The sequence below is a fragment of the Bufo bufo genome, chromosome 1, assembly GCF_905171765.1.
Source record: "Bufo bufo chromosome 1, aBufBuf1.1, whole genome shotgun sequence".
Taxonomy (NCBI): Eukaryota; Metazoa; Chordata; class Amphibia; order Anura; family Bufonidae; genus Bufo; species Bufo bufo.
This window is the reverse complement of record NC_053389.1, coordinates 168,808,779-168,831,871: the sequence shown is the minus strand read 5'-3', so window position 1 is coordinate 168,831,871 and position 23,093 is coordinate 168,808,779. Positions and strand designations below refer to the sequence as shown.

The 23,093-nt window shown below is 45.3% G+C and overlaps 1 long non-coding RNA gene across 1 annotated transcript; it reads right to left on the bottom strand.

The window, feature by feature from the left end:
* Positions 1 to 1,585: 1,585 nt before the first annotated feature.
* LOC120986891 lies at positions 1,586 to 2,094 on the bottom strand. The gene is made up of 3 exons (XR_005775833.1): positions 2,053 to 2,094; positions 1,796 to 1,882; positions 1,586 to 1,689 (listed from the first exon to the last, which is right to left on the bottom strand). It is a non-coding gene; the product is annotated as an uncharacterized LOC120986891 (long non-coding RNA).
* Positions 2,095 to 23,093: the final 20,999 nt, after the last annotated feature.

Here is a 23,093-nt window from a genome sequence, read left to right as displayed (position 1 = left end):
CTTCCTTGAATTTTTCCAACAAATTCAATTTGAATTAATTAGTGATGAAGCGCGTTAAAAATCAGCTATTTGCCGGCTGCAGGGTGCGTGTATATGGGTGTACATCACTGTGCATTGCAGAAACATTCATAGCTAGTCCGCTGTGGTAGTGAAACAATTATTGTGCATTCGTATGACAGGCAGTTGACAGGCGTCACTCTTAGAATCAGCCTAACATGTCAAGGACTTAACCTACAGTGGCCCAAGATTCTACTATAGGGTGAAAGAGCCCTATCTTTTTACACCGTCTGCTGATTCCATATAGATTGCTAGAGAACCAGTTCTGTTACACGCTGATACAAGTATGGCCCCCATGACAGAGTGGAGAGAGTGTCAGCAGTAAGTTTGTGTTGACGTCACGGTTTATTTTTCCAGCATTTGGTCAGTAATTGATCAGTATTGCTAAGGCCAATTGAAAACAGGAGTGGGTCCAAAACAGAGATGACTTGTGATTGGAATATTTGCATGTCTTCTTTATATCCACTCCTGCTTTTAGCTTCCAAATCATGAGCAAATCCTGATGCAAAATACTGACCGTGTGATAGAGACCTTATGGATGCTCCAAAGACAGAATCTGTTGTGTTTTTCATTTTTCAGTTCTTCTGACAGATCAGAAGTGTAAAATCTGGGTATTTTTGATATCTCTTTATATTTTTTCCAAAAAGATGTCATTTATAATGCCCATAAAATGACAACCACTGCTTACATGCCGTTTACTTATATAGAAAAATCTATCCTTGCCATTACCACACTCTTTATGTCACTTCCAGAGATTGGTCTGGTCACCACCAAGAAGTTTCCCATCCTCTATTATCTAATATTAGTTATAATAAGTTGCCTACAATGAATGATAAAGAGACACTGACACATTGTTTGCTACCTCATCTGGTGACTTTTATTTATTAAAAGGGCAGAAATTTTGAAATGGCCCTGTTGATGGAAAACCCCCAACTCACAAAGAGTCGTCCTTCAACACTCAGGAGAGGAAAAACCCCCAGTGGAGGAAACCTCTAGGGAGCCATGGCTGAAGGACTGCCCCTCCCCTGGGCAAAGGGGTAAAAAGTCAACATTTTATGTGAAGTAGCTCTGGACAATCAGGTAAATACCATGTCCAGAATTGAGAACAGAGACCGAGCCCGGAATCTGTCTCTTGATGCAGCAGATTAAATATACATCTGACTGCGGAAAGTCCGGTAAGTGTCATATCCAGTAGCGAGAACAGAGACCAAGCCTGGAATCTGTCTCTTGATGCAGCAGATTAAATATACATCTGACTGCGGAAAGTCCGGTAAGTGTCATATCCAGTAGCGAGAACAGAGACCAAGCCTGGAATCTGTCTCTTGATGCAGTAGATATAATATATATCTAACTGCGGAAAGTCCGGTAAATGCCATGTCCAGTGGTGAGAACAGAGACCAAGCCTGGAATCTGTCTCTTGATGCAGCAGATAAAATATATATCTAACTGCGAAAAGTCCGGTACATGCCATGTTCGGTATTAAATCCAGCAATGTCCAGATGGTTTTAGTTGTCTTCCTGGCACTCCACCCCTGGTTCTTAACCTTAGATTTTATTGGGGGTTTTCAGGGTCCTGGGTCTTTTTCCTCAGAACGATGGAGATGCCTTCTCGGGACAACTCTAATGACAAACACTGAGAATAAAAGAAAAGGGACATTTATCATGAAATGGCTTTCTTCAATATATTATCATTAAACAGCTTACTGGGTGCATGAGACCTTCATGTATAATCTACTCACCTGGAAATCTGTATAATTCATGACAGGGTAAACTGTCAAGCCGAAGAATCCCGTCCACTCACCCACCAGGCCTGTTATAGAGAAGATCTGCAGAAGAGAGAGGGATGGAATAGAAGATATTAGTGCCCAGCAGTACTCACCAGTGGTTCTGGTATGGAGTTGGGTGGGAGGATCACATATCCACCAAGAGTTTCTATATCACTATTACATAGGACACATGTGGTTACTTAATATGGCAAATAGAGACATAAACTCACCTCTTTACAGCTATCAGTGGTACATAGAAGGAAGAAGCTGCCTAAACCTACAGCAACTGGAAGGAGATGTTAAGGAGAAGTAACAGAAGTCTATTAATATTGTGTTTTCTATACTGTCATGTCTCATCTATGCTGCAATGAAGTCACTGGAAGCAGATAATCACCAGTGTATCCAGCACACAACATTAAAGGGACTCTGTCACCACTTTCTAACCCCCCCTTTTAAAAGTATTGTTCTCTCCATGGCGCCCTTGTGATTACAAAGGTGTTGTTATAACATAAATTCGCCGTCTCGTTTTGATAAAAATACCTTTTATCTAACCTGTCAATCTTGTGGATAAGGTGCCCAGGGCGTTTCTGAAGGTCTGAAGCTGCCGCCCGCCGCCGTTGGTGCCCAGCTCCTCCCCTGATCCTTTCAGCGCCGCCTGAATGTAAAGAAATCCGCCTCCGGCTCTCGCTCAGTGCCCCCTCCTCCTTTTCAAAGATCCCGCGCGTGCGCACAGGCCTGTGCCTGATGCACGGGTGCGGACATTTAGAATCAGCCTCATTGAGCGAAGTGCGCATGCGCGCACTTCGCTCAACCTCCTCATAAGACGAGCACTGCAGCCAGCCACTCAGAGCCTGCGGCTCCATACAGCGCTTGGCAGGCTCTGAGTGGCTGGCTGCAGTGCTCGTCTTATGAGGAGGTTGAGCGAAGTGCGCGCATGCGCACTTCGCTCAATGAGGCGGATTCTAAATGTCCGCACGGGCGCATCAGGCACAGGCCTGTGCGCACGCGCGGGATCTTTGAAAAGGAGGAGGGGGCACTGAGCGAGAGCCGGAGGCGGATTTCTTTACATTCAGGCGGCGCTGAAAGGATCAGGGGAGGAGCTGGGCACCAACGGCGGCGGGCGGCAGCTTCAGACCTTCAGAAACGCCCTGGGCACCTTATCCACAAGATTGACAGGTTAGATAAAAGGTATTTTTATCAAAACGAGACGGCGAATTTATGTTATAACAACACCTTTGTAATCACAAGGGCGCCATGGAGAGAACAATACTTTTAAAAGGGGGGGTTAGAAAGTGGTGACAGAGTCCCTTTAAGACGTATATTGTTATCCACTTGGAAGGTCTTAGGGAAATCAATATAGATATACTAAGGCCAAAATGCCAAAAAACTCCCGCTTAGGACAAACCAAAATGTTATTAAAATGTAACTTGTATTTCTTAATAACTTAAAATGCAAATATATCTACACAAATAATTGTACCAGCCGGCTATAAAAGGATACAGATTAGCAGTGCCACAATGGTCACCAAGGTTGATGCCAGTCTGATGTGGCACATGCAACGACTGCTGAGGGATCTCTTGTACAGGCATATAGATTGACACAGGTTGTACATGGCAAAACTGAAAAATGCCACTCCTGCGCTGATCCTGTGGACGAGGGGATTGGTCTTCAACTAGAATGTAGAGAGAGATATAAATGTCACAATGAGCTCGTTATGGAGATCTGAGAATGCAGAAGAGCAGAGTCCGCAGGTGGAGTGCAATTACACAGGGGCAGTAATACCTAAGGATAGTTACCAGGGGGTATCATGGTAATGTATGCTTCATTCGGCACTATGCCACTGAGCATCAGACACTATGGGGGAGATTTACTAATAGTGTCACAATTTACACTAAGAATACGAATTACAGTCTTGTTATTAGACAAATTTACTATTCTGGTGTATGGACCCAGATTCAGGACAGAAATGTGTCTTATACTTTATAGTTTTACAAAAAAAAAATGGCAAGATTTTGGTGCGTTTTGTCGCACATGAAGATGCATTTAGGCCACACCCCTTTCCTTTAGGCAACACTCCTCCTTATCGGAAAAGGCATAAAAAGCTTAGCAAAGTGTGTAAAACACTTGGCAAATGTGATGCTACACATGGACACCAGTTTTTTGGTGCAAAATGCACATTTTCAAATAGAAATTCCGCCCCTATGTTTTCTATGGAACAAACACTAAATGGGGCCCCAGCCCAGTATATATGTAACACCGGGCCCAAGCATTGACCCCTCTACATGTAATTGTTCTGATTCCTCTGTGTATTTATACTTTATATAAAATCTGACTAACCGAAAATGCGCCGGTCAAGGCTGTCCCAATACACGCAAGCCATCCCATGGCATAGAGGATTCTCTGGCCGATGATATGTCGCTTCTCTGATGGCTCAGAATGAATGATCATGAACCTGTATTTGACGGAAGCGATGCCAGCTCCTGAAATAAACAATACATGTTACCAGCCAGAGATTTCCATAGGTCATTTCTATAAACACTTGCAATAACCTTCAGGAGTCAATGATGATTACAATCTCTAGTGATGGCCACCGCTCAGTGCTGTATAGTGATCATAGATCTGGAGTCACTGAGATCTTCATCATGTAGTCTCCCTATAGGAAGCTGCATCCACTTACCTACAATGGATATAACCATGAAGACGACTGTGAAGACCACCGATTCGGGGAACTCTTCTCCCGTGTTACTGTGAAATAAAGCAAAATATTGGAAGTTACTAGGACATGAGTCGGAAATGTCTCATCAAGAGCAGAGGAGAATTTATGCACTTTTACCTGCCCTGCTATATATCCATTACTTCCCCAGTACACCCAGTGATATGGTCCCTGCGGAGAAGCAGAGGAACTGGGTAAAACTCGTTAAGAAATGAATAATTATTACTATCATCACCACCATTATTATTATTATGACATTTATAGTGGACACATTGATGTTCTATAGACTTATAGTCATTGTGATATTTCCCACATGAACAATAAGATGGAGCTTATTAATAATCCACTAATAGTAATTCTAATGTAATAATACCCTCCCAGGAATGAAACCGCAGTAATACTAATAATTATACTACACAGTCAGGAATCTGGCCCCCGTCCCCTCTTACCTGATGTATGGATATTTTGAATGGCCTAAGATGACAGTAATGGTGGTCGTGGAACAGAGACCTAATAGCATCCATATGGACAAGAAGATAGGCAAGAATGCCAAACCCTTGATCTCCATGATGCAAAGAAAAGATTTGCTCAGCAAAAGCAAAAGCCAATCTGTCTCTCTGTGTATTCACAGTTAATTTGGCCAAGGTAAAGTCAGCCAGTGGTTTTCCTAGACTCAGAACTTGGTGATGTCACTAGCTTCTGTGATGTCATCACATATGCTTGAATCTGATTGGTCCTCAGGCTCCTCACTAGTTAATAGGCAGGACCAGCAATACTATATTGTGGCACATTATACCACCCCAACAGAGCCAAATACCACAGTCCATCACAAAATACTGCCAGAAGCACAAAATGCATCCCCAAAAACTTCCAATGGCTGGCCCTCTGGGCATCGGTCCACCAGGAAATTTCCCTGTAAGGTCTATGGTCAATCCACCCCTGACGCTCTCCTATCCAAAGTACTCCTAATATAAAGCCAGAGATTGAGGTTGTAGGCATTTATTTTTACACTATATCTTGGGGGAGGGGGACAAGGGCTGGTGTTTTTTTTTTTTTTGTGCCAGAGTTGATTTTTTATTGCAAATCCGGCCCTGCCAGTGTTATGCTGCTCCTTAGTCTTCATGTTATCACTCAAGCTGGTAAGTATTACAACGGCAAAATCTCCTCAAAACCATACAATATACTGAACCAATGAGGATATGGAGTAATTTAAAACATATCTTTTATTAGTTCCAAAAATAAAATAAATGAGGCTCAAACGATTAACCATAAATTGGTGATAAGGAAAAAAAAATAATTCTTACCACCTCTGGCGTGTGTTGCTGATTCTTTCTTTCCAAGTCCAAAGGGGTAGTAATTATCCTGCAAATCTTGCGTCACAAACACAGAGCACCCGCTCCGATAGGGGTGACCTCGTTCGGAATCTGTCCCTTCAGTGGCCGTATCCCTAAAAATCCCTCACTTTATTCCCATGGGGCGAGTGCTCTGTGTTTGTGAGGCAGGGACATATAGCCCCTTCCCTACTTACACAGTGTTTTTTAAGGGTAAGATACTTATTGTCCCTATGTAACAATCACAGCGTCCCGCCAAGATATTATTATTTACGGACAGAAAGATCCAGGATGGTAAGATTAAAATTTTTTCCTTATTACCAATTTATGGTTAATCGTTTGAGCCTCATTTATTTTATTTTTGGAACTAGTAAAAGCTATGTTTCAAATTAATCCATATCCTCATTGGTTCAGTATGCTCCTTAGTCCTCCACTAAGTTTTGAACTCATTTGAGTGGAGCAGAATCATTGACCACCTGCCTGTTTTACATGATATTTTTTCACACTTGAAAGTATATCAAAGGAGAGTGCGGGACATAAGATGTTCAGTAGAAGAATGGTTTCCGGATCAGGATGGAGCCGGCAAATGCCATTTCATATGGAGGTAGGGCCAGATTAAGGGTTCCAGAAGTACGGAGTACTCCATTTATTTGGGGCCCACTAAAGCAAAGCTTTCCTCCACCACACACTGTGGGACATATGGACTTATACACTGCTTTAAAATAATTCAGGAGGATTTGTTAGTGCAATAGGCTGGAGCATTTTCCTATAGTGTGCAAGCACGACCACCATTGCTAGATTGCAGGGTGGTTGTAACCACTGGATTCGAGTAGTGTATAATGTGAAGAAAAAATGAATCCGGCCAGCAAAGGAGGGAATATGAACAATCACAATACATTAGTAAGTGCCTTGTAGTAACTTTCTCTACATGATAAATGCTATTTGCTAGACTCAAATACGCAAATAGTTTCAATCATAGAATGCATACTGGGGGTTGTCTCTCGGACAGACACCATTTTGTAAGTGACAAGCAAGTGTCAATTATATTCCACAACAGTCCCCCCTTGGATTCTTGATTGTAGAACTTTCCCTGCCTAGTGAACCCTTGGGAATACCATTCGCAATCCTCTTCACCCACAGTGGCGACAACCTACCTCTTTTGGTCAGACTACCGGTTAATCGGACTTATGATAGTACCCTGGGATTCATCTTTCCCTATCTCGGTACAACATCGTAATTGGTGGGGGAACTGTGTTGAATTTTTTGGTTTCCATTTCTTCTTCACCATATAGCAGCATGATAGGCTGTTCAGTAGTTGACGTCACAATATTTTCAAATATTTTTCGGACACAGGGTACAATGCAACATAACACTACTGACATTAATACTAGCATCAAGACTATCACCATACCTATCTGGGTGAGGAAGGATTTCCAGTTTTTGAACCTTCCAAAGTACTCATCCCATGGGTCTGTTATCCCTGAGTTGCGTTTTAATTCCTCTGAGAGGTTATTGCTTCAGTTACCTTCCCTTTGGGGCCAGTGTTATCTGGGATGTAGGTGCAGCAAGTTTCCCCAATCATTTTACAAACTCCCCCAGTCTCAGCTAGGATCATATCAAGGGCCATCCTGTTCTGAAAGGCCACATCTGAAGTAGCCTCTAACTGTTCTGCAATTCCTTTTAGGGTACCACGGGTGTAGTTTACAAATCTTTGCTGATTATAATATATGTAGTTTATCCAGTTGACGTTCTTGTTGATTGTCACTATTGGGAGTAGGGATTCAAATTCAGCTGCCACCTGATCTCTGGCCTTAAACTCGTTGGGGACCCCCCTTGGGACTCCTATTGCGTCTATACACATGTGGGTCAAAGCTCCCCTGTGGGGAGGCCTCCCTTTTTGACCTCCCTAAATAGGTTTTTTGAGTATACCCTCTAACGGTGGGGTCATCTTCTAGTATGTGAAGGGGCATTATGGCTTTTGCTAGGGCGCATTCACTGGACCAATTGCTTTCTAACCTAGTTCTTATTTTTCCGTCTCCACAGATCCAATAGATGTCCCCCAAAGATACCCTCTGATTATGTGTTTCAGTGGACAGGTTGCTGTAGGATAAGCAGTACCCCTTTGTGAAGTTGCCTGAGAATTTCTGACTGCCACGGTTAAAGTAACAGGTGTAGTTACCGGGATATATGGTTATGCCTTCACCTGGTTTGGGGTTTTTACTACCAGGGGGTATTTTCTCTTCCACTTTTCACAGGCAGAGTCATTCACACTAGTGTTGGTGTATAGGCTGAGGAAGCAGCTTTCAGTTTCAGGAGGCAGATGCAAGGGCACTGTGCCTAGGTGTGGGCGTGCCTAGGTGTGGGCGTGCCTAGGTGTGGGCGTGCCTAGGTGTGGGCGTGCCTAGGTGTGGGCGTCCCCCCCCCCCCCCGCATATGTAACAGTTCGTCTTATTGTGTGTGTCAGCATTGTATTTCATCCATTCTAACCACAGGTTAGTGTCAGAAAATCCTGTCTTGGCGGCCATAGTATCTTCAAAGGTGGGGTCTGCTATGACCGTCATCTGCCTAAGGGAGGTAGTGTAGGGTTTGGATGGACCCTTCTCTATCTTTGTGAGATTATGTAGGTCTTTGAGGTGGAACATGCCCATGTCCCCAGCAGTTGCCCCCATCCAGGTGCCTATAAGGTATGTCCCTGCGTCATTGGGGCTGGGGTTTTCTATTGTGAGGGTAAGTGGCATGTTGGAGCCTGTTTGTCCACTTGGGTGGCATCTTCCACTCTTAAACAGCGTCATGCGGGTAAGCAAGGATTTACCCATTTTGTCTTTTTTGTCTCGGGCACTCTGAGGTCTGTATCCCCATGGGTCACCCGTGTTCCACCTACGGTAACTGCTCCCCATGAGTTACACTGTTCCCCATACTAGTTATCAGTGACACAGATGTATGTGGATCTATGGCTGCCCGTTTTGTATATGCTACATTGCCATACTGGCATTGGACACAATACTAGACTGCAGTAATCGAATTTGAAGGTAGCCACGTGAGTGCTGGAGGAATTAAACCAGAAAGTGGTCAATATGTAGCCATCCTTCTCTTTTTGTTGGGTGATGGCCACTTGTCCTCCTGTCTTTGGAAGATTCTGTGTATATGTGACCGTGTAGGTGTAGACAAAAAGTAGCAGAGCGATAACTTGCAACAGGCATCATGCAGATTCAGCGGTGTTTCCCTTGATATCTGGAGCTGGCACTCGTATTCTTTTGCAATGTGATGCGTGGATCCAGTTAGGTCTCCCCTCGAGTTTTACAGAAGTTGGGGTGGTCAGCAGCACCTGGTAAGGTCCCTCGTATCGTGGTTCGAGGGTGCTTCTGATATGCTTTTTGACCACCACCCACTCTCCGGGTTTCAGAGTGTGGCTTCCTTCTAGGGAGTTAGGATCTGGAATGGAAGATAAAACTTGTGCATGTATGTTAGACAATTGTTTACTCAGAGCTATCACATATTTGGCAACATATTCATAATGCATTTGCAACTTTTGCAGGAAATACTGTCCCATCCTTGGCCCTGTCCCAAATAGGATCTTGTATGGTGTCAGTTTGTGTGGAGGCCTTGGTGTGTGCCTAACTTAAAAGAGTGCTATAGGCAAGCACTGAACCCAATTGAGCCCTGTCTCCCTGGTCATCTTCAACATTTTTTACTTCAACACCCCGTTCAATATTTCAACTTTGCCGCTGCTTTGGGGCCTGTAGGGGGTGTGATACGCCAGGTGCGACCCTACCATTTCCCAGACTTCTTGGGCTAATCTGGCAGTGAATGCTGCGCCCTGAACACTATCAGTGACCTCAGGTACTCCGAACCTAAAGACAAGCTCCTGCATCAGTTTTTTAGCAGTAGTAGTTGCTGTCTGATTTCGGACGGGGTAGGCTTCTGGCCACCCAGAAAACAAGTCTATCACTACCAGCACATATTGAAACCCTTGGCACATTGGTATCTGGATATGGTCGATTTGTATCCTCTGAAAGAGATATAAGGCCTTTGGGAGACATTTCCAGGGCGTGGGCTCGGTTCTACCTGGATTACACTCTGCGCAGATGGGGCACGCTTGAGTATGTCTCACCAGGACGGGGGTGATCCCTGGGGCCACCCATATTTTATCAATTAGCTCTTTTATGATGGTTTTGGATTGGTGGGTGGGTCCTTGAGCTATTGAGGCTATTAGGGTATAGAGAGTTCTGGGTAGGCATACTCTCTTTCCCTGAGTCCGGATTAGTCTTCGAGAGCTGACTCTTTCAACCAGGTTTCCTTTTCCCTGGGAGTGGCCTGTTTCTGCATTTGTTTCAGTAGGTCCCATGTGACTTCCTCTTGCTCCAGATCTTCTTGTACTGTCAGGATCTGTTCTGTCTGGGATCCTTCCTCTTCCATTGCTGCTCTCTTCGCGGTTTGATCAGCTAGGGCATTTCCTCTGGCCTCAGGTATGTGTATGGGCCTTTACCTTGATCACTGCCACTTGCGTGGGCAGGAGTACTGCTGCAATTAGAGCCGCTACTGCTGAGGCATTTTTGATTGGGGTTCCTGCGGCTGTGATCTAATCCCATGCCTTCCATATTAGTCCAAAGTCATGAACCACTCCAAAGGCATATCTGGAATCCATGTAGATATTAGCGGTGGAATCTTTTGCCATAAGGGAAGGCTTCAGTGAGGGCAATGAGTTCAGCCTCCTGTGCTGACTGGTCTGGGCGCAATTGTTTTGCACACAGCACTTCATGCTCACTAGTGACTACCATGCCTGTATGGGATTTCCCTTTGTCATCGACGTACCTTGAGCCGTCCACAAAGGAGGGTTTGTCAGAGGAGTGTCTTGGACCGATGGTGGTGTCCCTACTTCAGCTTCCATCATTGTGATGCAATCATGATCCTGTTCCTGGCAAAGAGAGTCATTTGAGGTCCAAAATTCTTCCTCCTGAAGATCTTCTTCAGCATGCAGATCAATAAAATCTTCAGAAGCATCTCCTGAATCTCTAGTATACTCCCCCCTTGGAAGAGGAAGGAGTGTAGCAGGGTTAAGGATGTGACATTTCTGAATGGTGACATTATCTGGCAGGGACAGACTACACTGCAGCCGGAGGTGGCGTTGTGCAGTGAGGTGTTTGGGTTGTGTCTGGTGGAGGATGGCAGAGATGTCATGCGGAGCCAAAATAGTGAGGGGGTGCCCAAGCACAACGTCAGATGTGACATCTAGAAGAGAGCTGGCAGCATGGACAGCTCTGACACAGGAAGCGGCAACTCTGGCTACAGGGTCAAGGCGCTTAGAGTAGTAGTCCAGCAGTCTGTTGCGTCCACCATGAGTTTGGGTAAGAACTCCAGTAGCGTGACCTTGATGTTCCATGACATATAGCCTGAAGGTAAGGCTGTAGTTAGGAATCCCAAGGACCGGAGCGGTTGCAATTGTGTCTTCAACTTGTCAAAGGACTCATTTGTCTCCCATGTTAACTGGAACGGAGAGGTTGCATTTCGGGGAATACAGTAATATAGGGGCTGCATCAGTACTGAGGCATTGGTGAACCAGGGTCGGCAGTTTACTACCTTGGGCAATACAGTGTCCAAGAAAGACTACCTTGGGTAAACACAATTGGAGTTTGGTTTGAGATACTTTGCAGCCCAATTCGGCAAGGAACTGTAGGAGATAGATTGAGCAGGACAGATATTCCTGAAAGCTTGAAGCACAAAGGAGGATGTCATCCACGTATTGTAGGAATTCAACCTCCGGGTTGTCTGCCTGCCTCCTCTCCTTCTACTATCCGGACAGATGCCTCTGGCTGTACCGCGATGTAGGCTAATGAGGTAGGCTTCCTTGTAACTCGGTAGTTTATACACAGGTGCTCAAGGTCATAACGAAATCAGAGCAACGCAACACATAAAACACAGTATCAAAATCTCATCAATTACTGTGGGGTTCTTACTTGCGTGCCCTCAAAGGCACCCCAACTGCTACCGCACCCCTTCCTCAGACAGATGACAAGAGGCTACACCAGGGGACACAGTATAGGCAAGATTACTCAGTTTTCTTACCTCATATCACGGGTAGCGATCCCGGTGTCCGGTGGTGCGCCCCTACTATGTCTGTTCTCCGGGGGTACGGAGATCAGGGGGGTCCAACCTTCGAGCCCCACACGTCGGGCGCCAAAATGTTCTGGTTCTGATCAATGGTCAGGTAGGTTGATACACTGCTCCAAATTAGATAAATAGATACGTGCATGCACGGCGAGAGAAATAACACTGACACTCTAGATAAGGTCAAAGCATAACTCTAATTTATTAGGTGGGGGCTTCACATTATATACCCTCCATATTAGTGGGAGGAGTGGGCTCACATGATTGGTCTTTCAGCAAGAAGGAATGTAAACAGGAAATAAGTTTAAGGCCTCTTTCACACTACCGTTTTTTTTTCCGTTTTGCGGGCCGTTTTTTACGTTCCGTATACGGTCCGTATACGGAACCATTCATTTCAATGGGTCCGCAAAAAAAACCGGAATGTACTCCGTATGCATTCCGTTTCAGTGTTTCCGTATCTCCGTTCCGTGCAAAGATAGAACATGTCCTATATTTGTCCGCAAATCATGTTCCGTGGCTCTATTAAAGTCAATGGGTCCGCAAAAAAAACAGAATGCATACGGAAATGCATCCGTATGTCTTCCGTATCCGTTCAGTTTTTTGCGGAACCATCTATTGAAAATGTTATGCCCAGCCTAATTTGCTCTATGTAATTACTGTATATGCCATACGGAAAAACGGAACAGAAAAACTGAACTGAAACGGAAACACAACGGAAACAATAAACGGAACAACGGATCCGTGAAAAACGGACCGCAAATAGCCATACGGTAGTGTGAAAGAAGCCTAAGGCATATGTATGATAGAATTCCTGACAGTTTCAAGTCTTTGCTGCAAATAGTTTCAATCATAGAATGCATACTGGGGGTTGTCTCTCGGACAGACACCATTTTGTAAGTGACAAGCAAGTGTCCATTATATTCCATAACACATGTTTACTTCATATGGAAGAGGGGAATAAGCTGCTCCCAGACATGCCAAACATTTGTTTGCCCAAATACCTGTCACTAAGGGCTCATGCACACGACCGCCTGCCGGCCATGCTTGTACTGCAGACGGCACCATGTGCCCGCCATCTGCGGATGCGCACCTATTCACTTTTTTGCAGTGTAGAGGCGCGGACAGAAAACCTACGGAAGCACTGCACAGTGTTTCCGTGGGCTTCTGATCCGTGCCTCCATCCTGCATCTCACTGTATCTCCACACGGCCGGTGCCCATATATTGTGGACCCACTATTTGCGGGCCACAATATGGGCAAGGTCGTGTGCATGAGCCCAAGGATGTGTTTATGCAGAGGTGCCCATAGACTAACAGCCAAACGTATACCAAAACTGTACTGTTGGCATACACTTGGTAGGTATGCATTTGTATACCTTTTTATACTTCCGTTTAAATCCTCCAAAAAATAAGAAACTATGCCCGCTATCTCTATATTCACAGTCATACATGGAAAGCTAGATAAATAGTATAGATTTATAGTGGCTCACCCTTCTGATTGCTAGGGTAGGTGCTCTAACTAAAGTGTGGTTCACCCTGACCACAATAGGGGGTTAAGAATTATAAATATGTTTTATAGTGGGCACTCAATATCTGTTGCTATACATCAGGTCTGATTTATTGTAACTTATTTATTAGATAGTCATTAATTCATAACAATATAACATACCTACAATAAATAGAATAGAAATAGACAGTATATAAAATATATAAAATACAAAATATCTCGGTCTGTTGTGAAATATCGCGGTTTGTTGGAATTGATGTCTTCAGATATATATCCAATATCTCTAAAACATATTTAAAAATTTATATAAAAATTCTCATGTGTCCTTATAAACGCTGAACCTATGTTCCTAGCGCTTCAGAGTCTCAATCGTATATTATACTATTGGTAAGAACAGTTCACAGTCTTATGCGGTATATCCGTGAGTGTAAATGTTCAATTGTACTCACTATTTGAAGTCCGGCTTGTACGTATCAGCCCGTGGTGGCGTCCCACCACAGGTCAGTACACTCACCCGGCTTCCTTGTGACAGTATGGAATATCTTCCGATGCTTGGTATCCGCAGTATCGTTACGGTAGTTGGAACCTGCTCACAACTTATTACTGTGCGCCCCACGTGTAGCTGGCGTCCTGCGTCTTACTAGCGTTCCATGTGGTTCGGGCGTCGGAGGAATATTTACTTGTTAGTTAGTTCAAGGTTCCTTACGTTGAGTCAGGGGTGATGTCAATTACCGTCTCTGCGGTTATGTCCGTAACTATGCGTGTTGATCAGCTGATATTTCCGATATGATGAGGTGTCTTTTTCAGTATAAGGATCCCAACCGCTATACGCGTTTCAAGGTCTCTGACCTCTTCCTCAGTAGCTACTTATATTGAAAAAGACACCTCATCATATCGGAAATATCAGCTGATCAACACGCATAGTTACGGACATAACCGCAGAGACGGTAATTGACATCACCCCTGACTCAACGTAAGGAACCTTGAACTAACTGACAAGTAAATATTCCTCCGACGCCCTAACCACATGGAACGTATTTCTGGCGCAGTTTTTGTCTCCTTTTTATTCTACATCTAAAAGCTTTAGGTGTCCAAAGTGATTGTTCCTTATCTCCTCACCCCAGGCAGTGGGCAGCAGTCGGTGACTGGAGTTACGGCCGCAGACGATGGTAACAGTTACTGGCGAATCCGTGGGAAGACGTCGACTGTTTGTGAAAGAGGAACATTGGTAAAATGTGGACACTCTATCCGTCTAACACATGTCAATACAGGACGAAATCTACACAGCCATCAACGTCACATCTCCATTATCAGGAAACCAGGTGGGTTCCATGATAACAAAAAATTATATAAATTCATTTTTTTCCATTTTTCTGTCAGCTTCTGCACGGATTAGGTCATGTGCTCCACTGCAGCCAGTGACTGGCCTCAGTGGTGTCGTGTCCGCAAGAAGCATGTCCTGTCACATGATGTGCATCTTGGGGACACATTACCGCTGAGGCCAATCATTGGCTGCAATGGAGCACGTGACCCGATCCATGCGGAAATTGGACAGACAGGGACCAGAAGTCGAGTGAATAGAGCCAGGGAGTTGCAACAAAGCAGTGGGCGGCAGACAAACATGGATTTTTACACAGGAAAAGAAAAAACAAATCTAGTTCCGATCACCTTAAATTTAATTTTTCACATTGGTCCCAAAGCAAGTAATATTAGTGTGATATTTAATCACAGATGTGGCTCCCAAGAATGTAGTATTGAAAAATCCAAGAGCACTCCTAAAATCTTGGAAAAGATCGTACTATTTATCTGGGGAACGTATCTTCTTCCTCACCTTCCTGTAATCTCCTTTCAATGTTCACAAAACTTCTCAGCCACATAAACATAATTTTCGGATGTAAACCACAGTGCGACATCTGCGTGCAGCCAAAACACTGCTCATATGTAACAGCCATTGACCACAGAATTTTGCGGGTAAAATTGATGGATAATCAGCAGATTTGTGCAGCCATTGGCTGCTGCATGTATCCCTCAGAGAGTGCGGAGGGCACTTCTGTAATATACCATATTTTTCGGGCTATAATATATTTTGCATTATTCCTCAGACCTCTGTATTAGACCCCCATTCCTCTTCAGATCAAACCCCCAATGTCACTACCAGAGTTTTGAGACGTTCTCACAGCTCTGTTTCTCCACCCCTGTGATGATGTCACTACTAGAGCTTGGAGGAGTCCTCCCAGCTGTTCCTCCTGCGTTTGATTTCCCTGCCCTTAAATCACCCCTCCTCCTTTCTAGGTTGTGGATTATAGTTCTCATTTGAGTTGTAGCTCTTGCTTGAGTATCTTCACTTGTTAGCTATCATTTCACTGTGTAACGCACCTAGTTGATCAGTTAGGATCTCAACTGCGGAAGCAATGGACATGCACTATTATCCCACTGCCCATGTTCTTGGCTGTGGGATTCGCGGTTACTCAGTATGTACCCCAGGCGTCTCTCTCAGTCTTGGGCGGAGAGTTTGGGGTAACAAAATCATTTACCGCTATCCATCTATTTAGTATTACTGCTGGAGAGGAAGGTCTCCCAGTATTACAGGAGTCACAAGTTAGTATAAGCTTGTGCACAGTTCAGAGTTAGTATCTAGTATGCAATAGGTTCAGGGTTAGTATATAGCATGTCCTCAGTTTAGTATATTGTATGCCATAGGTTCAGAGCATGTCCACAGTTTAGTATATAGTATGCAGTAGGTTCAGAGCATGTCCACAGTTTAGTATATAGTATGCAGTAGGTTCAGAGTTGGTTTGGGAGTATCGTCTCACACCAGTCAGGAACCACCCCACTCAGAGTTCCAGGACATTAATCAGAGCAGGTAACAGGCATATACTTGCGGTTAGTTGGTCCTGGCTAGGAAGCCAGCAGTGGGGAAGCCAGTGGCAAGAAGGTAGACAGTCCTTCACGCTGTTGTTAGGGATCCAGGTCTGGATATGTGGACAGAGTCCTCAGATGCAGTGGAGCTAGCAGGGTGCGCACTCCATTAGTGGAACACCCTGCTTAGCACCTGTCTTCTATTTAAGGGCCGGACGGTAAGTGGGCGGAGTCACAGGAGGGCCCAGCAGCCACTGCGTTCCACGCTGGAGCGCAAGCCAGCGTAACAACACAGGCGGTCGCTGCGTTCCACGCTGGAACGTAAGCCAGCGTATCATCGCAGACGGCCGGTGCGTTCGACGCTGGAGCGCAAGTCAGCGTATCGTCACAGGGAGCCGCTGTGATCCAGGCTGTACTGTTACAGTACCCCCCCCCTTAAGGGACCCCTCCGGGGTACCCCACTAGGAGAGGGTCGGTTGGGAAATCTTCTATGGAACAATCTTTGGAGTCTGGGAGCATGAACGTTTTGCACATCTTCCCAAGAGTCATCCTGGGGACCATACCCCTTCCATCTAATGAGATACTGGATCTTCCCCCGTCTTCTTCTGGAATCAATGAGCTGCTCAACTTCAAATTCTTCTTCTCCTTGGACCTCTATCGGAGGCAAGGGTCGAGGATCACTTGATGGGAACGGCCTAGATCTAAACGGCTTCAGTAGTGACACGTGGAATGTGGGATGTACCTGTAATCGCGGAGGAAGGGTGAGTCTCACCGTGTTGGGGTTAATAATCCTTTCTATCGGAAAAGGACCCAGGAATTGTCTTCCCAATTTCTTGGAAGGTACCCCCAACCGAAGGTTTTTTGTTGATAACCAAACCGAGTCCCCGACCTGGTAGGGAGGACTTTCTCTCCTACGACGGTCGTAGTAACACTTCTGTCTTTCTTTTGCCCGTTGAAGGTTGTCTTTTAGCGTTTTAAGGGTAGTTTGCAAAGTGGTCAGATAATAGTCTGTGGCTGGAACGTTTGTGGGAAGGCTGGTTTGAGGAAGAGACCTAGGGTGAAATCCGTAATTAGCAAAGAATGGAGTATGTAATGTGGAGGAATTCGTAGAATTATTATAGGCGAATTCAGCGAGAGGAAGTAGGCCCTCCCAGTCATCCTGGAGAAATGAGCAGTGACATCTGAGATACTGTTCCAGACACTGATTCACCCTTTCAGTCTGCCCATTAGTTTGGGGGTGATAGGCGGTAGACATTCTGTGGTCGATTTGAAGTCTGGAACAAAGTGCTCTCCAGAATTTGGATACGAATTGTGAACCCCTGTCTGATATGACCTGGCTAGGAATTCCATGTAACTTAATAATATTAGACAGGAATACCACGGCCGTTTCCTTGGAGGAGGGTAACTTCTTGAGGGGCACGAAGTGTGCCATCTTAGTCAGCAAATCCACTACCACCATGATGGTGTTGTTTCCTCTGGAAAGGGGAAGTTCAACTATGAAATCCATCGAGACCCATTCCCAGGGTCTGTTGGCGATGGGAAGACTCATTAGGAGACCATAAGGTCGGTTTCTGTCAGTTTTACATGAGGCACAGGTCTCGCACGTGGAAACGTATTCCTCAATTTGTTTGGTCATCTTTGGCCACCAGAAGTTCCTGCGTATCAGGGTTGTGGTTTTAGCAATGCCGGGATGTCCCGCGAGGGGTAAATCATGGCAAAGTTTGATCACCTGATTGGTGAGGGAGGGTGGTATGTACAGTTGGCTGTCCTTGTAAAGGAGACCCTGTTGGTTCTGCGAAAGACCAGGGGGGGTATTAGCATGGTCATTAATTAGAGCATCCTTGAGCTGGGTTTCCAACGTTATGGTGGCAAGGACGAGTTTCTTCGGTGAAATGATCCATGTGGGGGCCGTGTCTGAGGTGCGAATTTCAGCCAGTCGTGACAAGGCGTCGGCCTTCCCATTTTTTGAGCCTGGTCGGTATGTAATTTGGAAGTTAAACCTGTCAAAAAAAAACTCCACCGTACTTGACGGCCTGATAATGTTTTATTGGTTTTCAGGTATTGTAGATTACGGTGATCCGTATAAATTGTGATGGGGTGTATTGATCCTTCAAGTAAATGCCTCCAATTTTCCAGGGAGCACTTTATGGCGAGGAGTTCCTTTTCGCCTATGGGGTAATTGAATTCGGCGGTATTTAGCGTCCGGGAGTAGAACCCGATAGGATGTAACGGAGTTGAAAAAGAGCTTCGCTGGGACAGAACAGCTCCTATGGCTGCCTGGGATGCGTCTACTTCCAGCACGTAGTGATGGTTCGGATTTGGGAGAGTCAGTATCGGTGCCGTAGTGAACCTGTTCTTTAATAACTCAAACGCTGATTGGGCGTCCTTGGACCAAACGAACTTCGTGTTGACACTAGTTAAGCGGGTTAGTGGTTTAGTGGTAGCGGAGAAATCTTTAATGAATTTCCTATAGAAGTTTGAGAACCCCAGGAACCGTTGAAGAGCTTTCCGGGAATCCGGAATCGGCCAATTTTGGATGCAAGTGATTTTTGAGGGATCCATCTGGATACCTTTGGGTGAAATTATGTATCCGAGGAAGGGAAGAGAGGTAGTCTCGAATACACATTTTTCCTGTTTGACGTATAAGCGATGAACACTTAACCGTGCGAGAACCCAACGGACATGTTTCCTGTGATCGTGTAAGTTATCGGAATACACTAGTATATCATCAAGATAGATGAATACACATACGTCCAGTAGATCCCTAAAGATGTCGTTAATAAAATTTTGGAATGTGGCAGGGGCGTTGCACAACCCGAAGGGCATCACTGTATACTCGAAGAGACCATACCGAGTGCGGAAAGCTGTCTTCCATTCATCACCTTTTCTGATCCTAATTAAGTTGTATGCGCCTCTCAAATCCAGCTTGGTGTAGATTGTTGCTGTTTGTAATCTTTCTATGAGTTCGGATATTAGTGGCAAGGGGTACCGATTTTTGATTGTTACTTTGTTCAAGGCTCTGTAATCTATAATGGGCCTTAGGCTTGAGTCTTTGTTTCTCACAAAGAACATCCCTGCTGCTGCCGGGGAGGTTGAAGGCTGAATAAAACCTTTTCGTAAGTTCTCTTCTAGGTACTGTTTGAGGTGAACAAGTTCTGGTTGTGCCAATGGATAAATTCTACCCGTGGGTATCTCACTACCCGGCAGCAAGTCTATAGGGCAATCGTAAGATCTATGGGGCGGAAGAGATTCCGCCTTCGTTGCGCTGAATACCTCAGCAAAGTCTGCGTATTGGCTGGGGACCTGGTTCACTCCCACGTGCATGAGAGATTTGAGAGGAAAGCAGGTCTCCATACAATAAGGTGACGTAAACTGAACTCTCCCCTGTTTCCATAGGAGGGTTGGCTGGTGTATTTGCAACCATGGCAACCAAAGAATCACGGGAAACAATGGAGAGTGTATGATATCAAAGGATAAGAATTCTGTGTGGTTATTTTCACATGTCACCATGAGGGGTTGAGTCTGACTGTGGATAGGACTAGAAGTGGTACCGTCAATGAAACTCACGGATATCGGAACGTTTTTTCTCATGTGGGGAATTTTATTTCGCTCAACCAGATGCATATCGATAAAATTCCCCGAAGCTCCCGTGTCCACCATGGCTTCAACGATAATCCGGTTTTGGTCCCACTGTAAGGTGAGAGACGTGTATATGTAACCACCAGTACTATTTTTTGTACTGCCTAAGGTACAAGACGTGCCGCTCTTACCTTCGCACTTCTTACGTATCGCGGGGCATCCGTCAACGGTATGGTCAGCAGACGCACAATATAAACAGAGGTTGAGGTTACGTCTCCTGGCTTTCTCTCTCTCGGTCAGAGGACCTCGGATCGCCCCAATCTCCATCATCTCTACAGCAGGACCCTGGCTGGACGGTCTTGGGTTGGGTGTGAAGCCTGAGACTCTCTCGGCTCTGCATTCCCTCAGCCGTCTGTCAATGGTGGTGGCCTTCTGCATCAAGGCATTAAGTGTAAGTGGTAATTCTCCTCGGGCTAATTCGTCCTTCAGGGCCTCGGAAAGACCTAGGCGAAACTGATTCCTAAGGGTGAGGTCATTCCATTCAGTCTCCCGGTGAGTCAGTCTCCCGGTGAGCGAGTGTATTCCGCAATAAAGTCCTCTACAGGTCGTCTCCCTTGTTTAAGGCTGCGTATAGCGGTCTCAGCGGTCAGCTGTTTACTATGGTCCTCGTAGAGAAGGGCCATTTTTTCAAGGAACAGAGGGAAGGATTCCAGGACTGGGTCTTTTTTTTCTAAATAAGTATTGGCCCATGCTCTGGGCTCCCCCCTGAGGTATGAGATCATGGTAAGTACTTTTGTTCTGTCAGTTGGGTAAGTCCAGTGCTGCAGCTCAAACATTAGTTTGCACGCGTTCAGGAAATCCCTGAACTGCCTTCGGTCACCCGCGAATATCTCAGGTGGGCTGACCTTGGGTTCTGGTCCATCACGGGGGTGTCCTGGCCCCTGAGTGACAAGTTGCCGTATTGCCTGGTTTTCTAGCTGGAGATGTTGTATAGTCACATTGAGGGTCTCCACCCTCTTAGTGAGGGTGACGAGGTGACCTGCAACCTCCGCTGGATCCATGTGGGTTCCACTAATATGTAACGCACCTAGTTGATCAGTTAGGATCTCAACTACGGAAGCAATGGACATGCACTATTATCCCACTGCCCTTGTTCTTGGCTGTGGGATTCACGGTTACTCAGTATGTACCCCAGGCGTCTCTCTCAGTCTTGGGCGGAGAGTTTGGGGTAACAAAATCATTTACCGCTATCCATCTATTTAGTATTACTGCTGGAGAGGAAGGTCTCCCAGTATTACAGGAGTCACAAGTTAGTATAAGCTTGTGCACAGTTCAGAGTTAATATCTAGTATATGTAAACGAGGTGGTAATGGTGATTTGAGGTTAAAACATAACTTTTAATATATTCAAGATTAGGATGAGTCCCTAAATGCTATAATGAGAGATATTGAAAAAAGTGCATGATGGCACCAGGGATAGAAATGTGCTAGGTGCACGGCGGCACCCTTGAATAATATAAATGGGTGCACGGCGGCACCTTAAATAACCAGTAGGTCCTACCGTTATGGCCCCGGTCCTCTGGTCTCTGGAGATGTCCAATGCAAGAAGATTTTGCTGTAAATAAGAGCAGAAGGGGTCCGGCGGGGATATGAGTGGGTATGGGGTACCTAGACAGCCCTAGATAGTGGGTGCTATCTCGCCCCTAGCGTCCTATACACGGAGCAACCGTTCTGAAAAGAACGACCCCGTCCGGAACCTAGCCCTTTTGCTACTTGGCCCTATTGTGCCCTAGTGTAGCTAGTCCCTACACGCATGTTTCATTTTTAATAGAAAACTCATCAGGGGAATATTAGGCACACATAGAGGGGCAATGTGATCAAATGACGTGCAGTGTTGGTAGCTTATTGTCAGCAGACAGCACATACGTCATATATGATTTAAGATGAAAATGTGACACAGGTGATACTTAGACGTATTGGCCTTTAGTAAGGGCTCTAGTCATGTATCAGGGCTGGGTACTTGCCTTAGATATAAAGACAGAGTAGAGGGGGTCACCTGGAGATGGTCCGGTCCCTCTCTTGGAGCGCAGCGGCGTGTCCAGAGGCCGTGATAGAGCCTCTGGACACGCCGCTGCGCTCCAAGAGAGGGACCGGACCATCTCCAGGTGACCCCCTCTACTCGGTCTTTATATCTAAGGCAAGTACCCAGCCCTGATACATGACTAGAGCCCTTACTAAAGGCCAATACGTCTAAGTATCACCTGTGTCACATTTTCATCTTAAATCATATATGACGTATGTGCTGTCTGCTGACAATAAGCTACCAACACTGCACGTCATTTGATCACATTGCCCCTCTATGTGTGCCTAATATTCCCCTGATGAGTTTTCTATTAAAAATGAAACATGCGTGTAGGGACTAGCTACACTAGGGCACAATAGGGCCAAGTAGCAAAAGGGCTAGGTTCCGGACGGGGTCGTTCTTTTCAGAACGGTTGCTCCGTGTATAGGACGCTAGGGGCGAGATAGCACCCACCATCTAGGGCTGTCTAGGTACCCCATACCCACTCATATCCCCGCCGGACCCCTTCTGCTCTTCTTTACAGCAAAATCTTCTTGCATTGGACATCTCCAGAGACCAGAGGACCGGGGCCATAACGGTAGGACCTACTGGTTATTTAAGGTGCCGCCGTGCACCCATTTATATTATTCAAGGGTGCCGCCGTGCACCTAGCACATTTCTATCCCTGGTGCCATCATGCACTTTTTTCAATATCTCTCATTATAGCATTTAGGGACTCATCCTAATCTTGAATATATTAAAAGTTATGTTTTAACCTCAAATCACCATTACCACCTCGTTTACATATACTCTAAATACTGGTGATCAAGTCACCAACTAAACATATAGCTCCTCCAGACTATTAATATCTAGTATGCAATAGGTTCAGGGTTAGTATATAGCATGTCCTCAGTTTAGTATATTGTATGCCATAGGTTCAGAGCATGTCCACAGTTTAGTATATAGTATGCAGTAGGTTCAGAACATGTCCACAGTTTAGTATATAGTATGCAGTAGGTTCAGAGTTAGTATAGCATGTCCACAGTTTAGTATATAGTATGCAGTAGGTTCAGAGTTAGTATAGCATGTCCACAGTTTAGTATATAGTATGCAGTAGG